We start from the raw sequence: 7,048 nt of genomic DNA on the forward strand, positions 1-7,048 counted from the left end.
AATGAACCCTCCTGGGGAAGTGAAATAGCAGCTGCTTATCCCAAATAGGACAGTGACAGACCAAAGTAATGATCCCACCCAAGTGTAGTTTTGTGAACCAGCGAGTATCTCTTCAGGAGTGTAGGTGGCCCCCAAACAACACACCACCAAAAAGACTCATCTTTGCATAAATGACAATTTCTCAATAGCTGTAGATAGAGATTTTTCAATCTCCCACATTCTAAACTATTATTTCTAAGGATCACATGATGCTAGGAGAAAGGTTCACTGGAATCTGAGGCAAGGGTCTCAGGATTGTCCCCAGTAGTTCCCTGGAGGAATATGAACAGGCTGCACCCAGATGTTTCTTATGGGTAATCTTATGGTAAGCTACTCTGGTTAAGATGGTAATGGCTGGGCTGGAGAGCTGGCTCAGTGGTTAAGAGGAGCGGCTGTTCTTCCAGAGGTCTGGAGTTCAATTCCTAGCAACCACATGGTGGCTGACAACCATCTGTGATGGGATCCTATGACCTGTCCTGGAGACAGCTACAGTGTACTCACATACATAAATCTTTAAAATAAAAAAATAAAAAAAAAAAAAGATGGTAATGGCTATTCTGCTCAGCAGACAGCATTCCACAACAATATGCTATACTGTTTATACTCTTAACACTTCTTGGATATTATATCTTTTTCACTTTTGTCTATTGCTTGCACTTTAGTTTTGGAGTCATTTCAGCTTTTTACAAAAGTTCTTGTAAAAAGCTTTTTACAAAAGTTCAAAAATCCTGAAGTAGCCTCAAACTTGCTATGTAGCCTTCTATCTCCCGAGTGCTGAGATTACAGGTGTAATCTGCACCACCACTCTTGGCTTATGTGGTGCTGGTATTTGTGCATGCTAGTATGAGCCCTAGTTTTGGAAATTTCCATTGATTTCTTCAAGCTCAGAGGTTGGTTATTCTTCCCAGGAAAAGTTCATGCAACACATACACACAATAAGAATAGATGATGAAGAAATGTTTAAAACAATTGTGGTTCTTCCTTCTCTTGTGTGGGGGGGTTGTTGACCACTGGCCCAAGGGCAAAGGGAGTAAGAGCGGAAAACAGCGCTTAGAAGACTGTGAGGACTTCCGGAGACAGCTTCCGTGAGACAGCTCTAGTTTATTGTTCCAGGGTTAGGGTGTATAAGGGCTCTCAGGGGTAAGGGTAGGAGGGGTGATTGGTCATAACACCATGTGTAATTATTATAAGGGCAGGAAGCTAGAGAGTGACCTGTGCGCTGAGTCATGATCAGGGTCACTCTTCAGGTAAGGTCACTGTGCTCAGAAATACTCTCCAAATAAGGTTAGGCAGAGAAAGGGGAGCCCTGATGAAAAAGGGAAGTCCTCCACTTTGTGTAGAGTTCAGAGAGCTATCGGGACATGGTGGATTGCAACAAGGTGAACTGCAACCTTCATAGCAGGGTTCTCCAACAGCAATGACTGAGAATTGTCCATAAGCACAGACCCAGAAATCTCAGAATAGCAGGAGGAGCCAAGGCACTCTTTGTTCCAGTACAGTGTTGATTCCTTCCAGTTCTTCCTTAAAATTTTCTGTGCACATTACCCTCCTGGTCTTCCAGGTCCACCTTTCCTGTTAGAAGCCCGAGTGTAACTTTAAAATTTTTAGTATAATAATTCCATTAAATTTGCCATGTCTGAGTCTGGTTCTTATGCTTGCTCTGAAAATTCAAACTGTGTGTGTGTGTGTGTGTGTTTTGCTTGTTTTTCTTTTAGCATGCCAAATATTTTGTTGTTGTTGTTGGTCTTCCTTTCTTTCTTTCTCTCTTTCTTTCTTCCTTCCATCCTTCCTTCCTTCCTTTCTTTTTTTTAGTTTCTTCGAGAGAGGGTTTCTCTGTATAGCCCTGGCTGTCCTGGAACTCACTCTGTAGACCAGGCTGGCCTCGAACTCAGAAATCTGCTTGCCTATGCCTCCCAAGTGCTGGGATTAAAGGCATGCGCCACCACTGCCCAGTTAGGAAGAAAGTTTAAGGAGATAGTTTTAGTTTATTTGCCAGAAAGATGTAAGAATAAGATGTTAGAATCAAGAATAGAATGTGCCCCCTCCTTATAGATTGGTAAGTAAAGGTTGCATAATAAGGAAAACAACGAGCTTTTATAAATAGCTCTAAGAGAAATAGGCTTGAGACATATTTGTGATCAAGGAAAAACATTAATTCTAGGTCAGGCCCAAGAATATAGCTACAAGTGTGCACTATAATAAACCAAGGCCATGTGAAACTGTTGCTTTGAACTTATAATGAGCTTATAGAGTGAAATACTGCTTTGAACTTACTGTCAACTTCTTTTGTGTAATATTTTATCTGTGAAGTAATTTTATAAAGAACTTGTGTCTAAGAAGGTATAAAAATGCTGAGAAAAAAAAGGTGTGACTATTGGGGCTCTGCTCCATTCACCAAATGTATATTTTATATATATGTCTATATGCATATATGTCTGTCTATATGTATGAGCATGCATACGTATGTAGGTATATGTATATGCATGTGTGAAATGGTAAACTGTTAATCCACTCTTTACTTCCAGCTGGGGTGGCATAATTCCACCTACCCCAACATTCTGGAGTCCCCCAAAGAAAGATACAAACATGGAACATTATTTTTAATATGCCTGGACTAGCTCAATGGCTGGACCACTCCTGAACCTCCATGTAGCTAACACACTCCCCTCTGATATTCTTGAGTTATTACATTCTAAAATCTATACTTTATCTCTGCTACCCAGACCCAATGGGGGAGTGGCCCCTGGGGCTGCTCTTCCCTGATTCTGAGATGGTTGGTTCTCTGTCTTCCACAGCTCTCATGTATGTTTCCTCTCCCTTCCTTCTGCCCTGGTTCACCTTCCTCCTTCACCTTGTCCCGCGTTTCCTCTCCAGAAATCCTCAAAGTCCCATCTCTGTCCCTCTGTGCCACGCACACTTTGCGTGAAGGCAGTATCTGAGGCGTAAACTTCAAGGAAAGTCAGTCTCCTGCCTCCGCATTGTCGCCTGGCACCCCAAACTCAGAAGTGGCCCAGATATGTCCTCATACTAGTGTGCTAGGAACTCACCAAGATATCATTTTCTTACAGCTAGCAAGAGAAAATTCGGACATTGCTTTCTGACCTTCACCAATGTTTCCAACTATCCTAGTTTAATGTTTTAAGTACTACAGAGTAATTGAAAGGTTTCTCTCACTCTAAGACATTAGCTGAAAGTGTTAGGTCAAGATTCTCCTCTGCCTGCCTCCAGCAAGAACCAGAAAATTAGCATAAGAATACCTCAACAGAGAGGGCTCCACCCCTCTTCCTCCTGCTTCACACCTAGCTACCAGACCCTGCTGACCTGGGTGTGTGGGGGTCGTTTTGCCTACGTGATTTCAGTCTAGCACTAGGACTGGAAGAAGAAAGACTTGGACTCACATGCAAGACTAGCACTAGAACTTAGATGGGCTAGGACTCAGATTCATGCACCCGCATTCCCCCGGGCCCAGAGCACTTGGGCCCCGGGGGATGCAGCACCAGTTCAGAAGAGATAGCTGCTACTTTAGACCCAGTATGTTTCACATAGCCTCAGAGGTACCTCAACTGTTGAGCTGCCAGATTTTTTATTTCTCTTTTGCAATGATTGTAAAAGCCTCATGCCATTTTTAAAGAAAGACACTCAGATTTTACACCACCCGTGTGTAGTCTGCTTGTCAAAGCCGAATCCCGTGCCCACCTGGCCAGAATCCCTTGTCCCGCGGAACAGGGACCCCGTGAGAAATCCCAGTCCGTGGCACCTCTGCCTAGCCATTGGCTGCTAGGTCTTTATTGACCAGTCAAAAAACCAACTGTTGACAGGGACTGGCAGCAGATGTGCGAATTCCTATGTGTGAATTCCCATGTAAGCACAAATTAAAACCCCAACACATGTGCACTTGTAAAAATGATGAAACCTGTGGTCAGGCTCAGGCAAGGTGTGTGTGTGTGTGTGTGTGTGTGTGTGTGTGTATCCGCACGTGCGTGTGTATATAAACTTCTCTATCCATTTCTTTCCCTTTGGCTTCTTCAGAGTTAAAAAGAGTTCAGAGTTTCTCTCTGGGCAATCTTACTCACCACAGGAAATTAAATTTTGTTCCATCAGCAGTGCTAATTTCATAAATTGTCTGCTGCTATCAGCAGACATCATCCCAAACTCACCCCCAGATAGCTGGTATTATTGCCAACCCCAATCTCCAATCCCACACCTCCCTGACTGCCTTGATTTCCTCTGTGGTGTCAAAACTGGTCTTTGGTACATTTTCTTTTTGCTGTTTTCTGTTTTCGTTTTTGTTTTCTTTTCAAAGGTTTATTTGTTTCTATTTTATGTGTAGGAGTGTTTTGCCTGCATGTATGTATGTGCGCCATGTGCATGCCTAGAGTTCATGAAGGCCAGAGAGGGTATCTGGTCCTTTGGAACTGGAATTTCAGATTGTTGGGAATTGACGTGTGTAGTGACAAGTTTGGAGTTTTGGTTTCTTTAAAAAACAGAGAAATAGTATATATTTTCAGTTAAATCCCAGGTGTGGGATATTCAGATTGTCCACAGCAGCTGACTATGGTTTGCCTCGTGCTGTAACAGGGGCCTGATTTTCCCAGCTGCAGATCATTTCTGCAATTGTTTGACATTTGGAATTCTGGGGATTTTTAAGAGGATGTATAAGTGCTAGGGCCACAGAGGTACTTCAGGTCATTGGTTACAGTTTGTTAAGTAATATGCACAAAAAAGAAACCAAAAATATGAAATTAGATATCCTAATGGGGAACATCAAACTTCCCCCGAGGAACTTGACACCTCTAATCAGCAAGAAGTAGTCTAGCAATAAAGTTAGCCCCCTTTTTTTAAAGATTTATTTATTTATTATATGTAAGTATACTATAACTGTCTTCAGACACCCTAGAAGAGGGCATCATATCTCATTACGGATGGTTGTGAGCCACCATGTGGTTGCTGGGATTTGAACTCAGGACCTCCAGAAGAGCAGTCAGTGCTCTTAACCACTGAGCCATCTCTCCAGCCCAAGTTAGCCCTTTTTCAACCCCTGGCCTTGTTCAGGGATCTCTTTCTTTCCCCTCTTGATCCTTTTGTCTCTCCTATCTAGTGTTAGGGGGTTGAAAACGTAGAAAAGGGGTGGAGAAGGGTGGAAGAAAAAAGAATCCACAAAGTAACCAAAGACCAGCCTCAGTCATGTGGATGCTGGGAAAGAAACCTTGGTCCTCTGCAAGAGCCGCAAATGCTCTTAACTGCTAACTGCTGAGTCACCTCCCCCAACCCCTTTGTGAGACAGAGTCTCATGTAGTTCAGGCTAGCCTGGAACTGGCTATGTACTGCGGATAGCCTTGAACTTTCCATCCTAGTTCTGTCTCCAAAATGCTGAGGTTATGGATGTCTAGCACCACGCCCGGCTTCTAGAAACTTCTAAACATCCAAGATGTTCAGGTTTCTCTTATTTTCCTGTTACTATACAAGAGTTCTGTTTTGTCCTTTAAAATGATTGGATATGCATATGCCACGATGAACATATGGAGGTCAGAGAACAAGTTTGTAAAATCAGTTCTTTCCACCCACCTTTACATGGGTTTGAAGGATCAATTCACAGCTGATGGTTCTGCCTACAGGGTCATCTCACCAGCCCTGCAAGAGCTCTTGTAATTAGGGGATAGGGAGGAGTCTGGGAGGGGTCGGGAGCATTCTGTTGTTCTACACTTATATGTAGGTGTCTTTTAGAATTTGTACTGAGAGCTGTGACTCTCACAAAGGCTTCTTAAGCCCATATATTCACCTTGTCTCCTTAGAGGTAACGTGAAAGCCAGAGTAGGCTGGAGTTGAGTTTCTCTTGTAAAGGGTGGGAGGAGCTAAAGCCGGGAACATCCCCTTTTCCAGATTAACTGGGCTTTTAGTGTCCTGAGCTGGTGAATTCCCTTCTTTCCTTCTTCCCTCCCTCTCTTCCTCCCTCTCTTCCCTCCTTCCTTCCCTCCTTCCTTCCACCTTTTTCTTTTCTTTCTCTGTCTCTTCTCTCTTTGGTCTTTCTTTTTAAAGATTTATTTATTTTATATGTATGAGTGCACCAAGAGTGAGCCTGGTGTCTGTAGAAGTCAGCAGAGGGTGTGTGATCTCTTGGATCTCGAGTTACAAACTGAACCCCAGTCCTCTAGAAATGCACCCAGAGCTCTCAACCACTGAACGATCTCTCCAGTCCTGGAGTTAGCTTCTTTTGAGGGCAGACATGAACACTCAGGACTTACCTGCTCCTCATAGTAACTTCTAAGTTGCTTCCATTATGAACTGAAAACCAAGTCATCTCCCGTTAGGACCTGCTCCTCCTTCTGGGCTCTACAGAGTATGCATGCCACCTCCCTTCATGGCACAATGAGTTTAGACATCCAAGCCAGTGAGTGCCCTTAACTCTGTCCTTCCTCCTCTTAAATCAAATCGATCACCAATCAGTTCCGCTTCTACAGTCATCAGATCCACCCTTCTTTTTCATGATTTCTTCTATTTCAGGCTTGCTGTCTTTCATCCTGAGGGCCCTACACTCTATATCCAGCCCAACCATGCTTTGATTTTATTCCTGTTTTGTTTTGTTTTGTTTTTAAATACAGAATAGAGTTTATTTAGGGCATGGATTGGGGAATTAGGAGAGTAGAAGAGGCAGAGAAAGGCAGAGAGAGAAGAGAAATAGAGGAGTAGGGGTCAGCTCTGAGCATGTGGAGAGAAAGAGGGGAAGGGGATGGGGAGAGGGCAGGAGCAGAGAGGGAAGAGCACGAGAGAAGCAAGAGCAAAGAGAGCGATTCCTGTATCATCATCATCATCATCATCATCATCATCATCATCATCATCATCATCATCTACCATGTTTGTTTCATCAAAATCTGGTGGACTGAAAAACTGATCATATATTCTTAACTGAAAGGCCCTCTTTGCATTGGAAGAAAGTCCAGCCCTGGTAGTCTATTTATAATTCCAACACTTTGAGTTTCAGGCCAGCCAAGTGTGGCATGAGATCCCACAA

The sequence above is a fragment of the Mastomys coucha genome, unplaced genomic scaffold, assembly GCF_008632895.1.
Source record: "Mastomys coucha isolate ucsf_1 unplaced genomic scaffold, UCSF_Mcou_1 pScaffold9, whole genome shotgun sequence".
Lineage (NCBI taxonomy): Eukaryota > Metazoa > Chordata > Mammalia > Rodentia > Muridae > Mastomys > Mastomys coucha.